At 51.8% G+C, this 1,577-nt stretch overlaps 1 pseudogene; it reads right to left on the bottom strand.

Moving 5' to 3' along the window:
• The window catches only part of LOC102771745, a 6,313-nt pseudogene extending 6,134 nt beyond the window's left edge, over window positions 1–179 (bottom strand).
• Between the last annotated feature and the right edge of the window lie 1,398 nt (window positions 180–1,577).

Raw genomic sequence — 1,577 nt, 5'->3', positions numbered from 1 at the left:
GGGCTCAGCCAAGGCAGGTCCACACGCCCGTCTTCCCTGCCGCCCCGCTCAGAGTGGCACACTCACCATGTCTAGATTTCGCGGGTGTCCCTGAGCCCTTCCTACAATTCCCACAATCGGTGCAGATCAAACACGACAGAGGAGGCGACAGAGCCACGAGGGGCGGGTAAAGGGAGGGACACCAGACCCTGACCCCACCCCCTGGAGGGATCTGAACTGTCCACGCCAGTGCGCAGCATAGCCCCACCCACCTGCCGCAGCGGTGCCCCTGATTGGACAAATTCTAAGGCCTCGCCCCCCCTCGTGCCTGAGTGACAGCCCGCGGGAGTCGCCGGCACCTCTGAAACTGCTTTCGCTTGTGTGCCCGACCTAGCATAAACAGATTTTTTCTACTCCTGGGCTGCTTGTATTGTTTTTCCGCAGCTCTTTGTGAAGGAGAGGGCACAGATGTGCACAGGGAATCCCGGTTTCGTTTCCAGATTGTTAGAAATAAAGTCAGTGGTGGTCCATTTTCAAGGCAAGGCATTTAGCAATGAATGGAATATTACTGGTAGTTTGCTTGCAGGGCGGCTCATGCACCTGGAAAGTCCCCGAGCAAACAGGATGTCAGAAAGAGCTAACTATGACGAAATGAGGAAGTGGGTAAAGACTGTAGGCATGTCAGAAAGCACATACCCCAGGAAGGCCTTTCTGCCACAGAGACAAAGGGAGGTGGAGACAACTAAACAGCCCACAGTCCACTTTTAAAATAACCCAATCGGAAATAATGAAACTTAGGCGATGTTGGAGAAGATTGTGCACCCCAAAGTTCTCAGCCAATGGGGAGGGATTCCGTGCACTGGGGATAACTTGCTTCTTGTAACCACAGGGTGGGAACATGGGGGGTTATGCCTGCCTACCAGACACCCAATCTTGCAAGACCACCATTAAAAATGTAGCCTTTGCTGAAACCGGTTTGGCTCAGTGGATAGAGCGTCAACCTGCGGACTGAGAGGTCCCGGGTTCGATTCCGGTCAAGGGCTTGTGCCTGGGTTGCGGGCACATCCCCGGTGGTGGATGTGCAGGAGGCAGCTGATCGGTGTTTCTCTCTCATCGATGTTTCTAACTCTCTTTATCTCTCTCCCCTCCTCTCTGTGAAAAATCAATAAAATATATTTTTTAAAAAAATGTAGCCTTTGTTGCACTTCGCATAATGGACAGAAAAGAAATAGTCAGGACAGGAGCAGGCATAACTTGGAAAAAACTGAACTCTCAGGAATCAGGTAGTGGAGAGGTACAGCTGAAGTCCACAGCCATCCTGGTGATTTAGACCTTGTTGCCAGCTAGACGAGAGACTGAGCCCCTGAGAGCCAGGTGAAAGAAGGCAGAGGGGCTGGATGCCCAAGCCAACTGCAGCCACCAGAAAAAAACACAGCAGCAGCAGCAGCAGCAGCAGCAGCAAGAAAGTGGGGGATGCCAGGCAAGTGACCTGACACCCAAGCTGCTGCCAATCCTATATAATAAAAGAGAAACATGTAAATTGACCATCCCTCCACTACGCTCACCAGCCAATCAGGAATGAGTATGCAAATTAACCT

Source organism: Myotis davidii, unplaced genomic scaffold (assembly GCF_000327345.1).
Source record: "Myotis davidii unplaced genomic scaffold, ASM32734v1 scaffold751, whole genome shotgun sequence".
In the NCBI taxonomy this organism is placed as follows: domain Eukaryota; kingdom Metazoa; phylum Chordata; class Mammalia; order Chiroptera; family Vespertilionidae; genus Myotis; species Myotis davidii.
The sequence above is the reverse complement of the archived record's forward strand: the minus strand, read 5'-3'. Positions and strand labels throughout refer to the sequence as shown.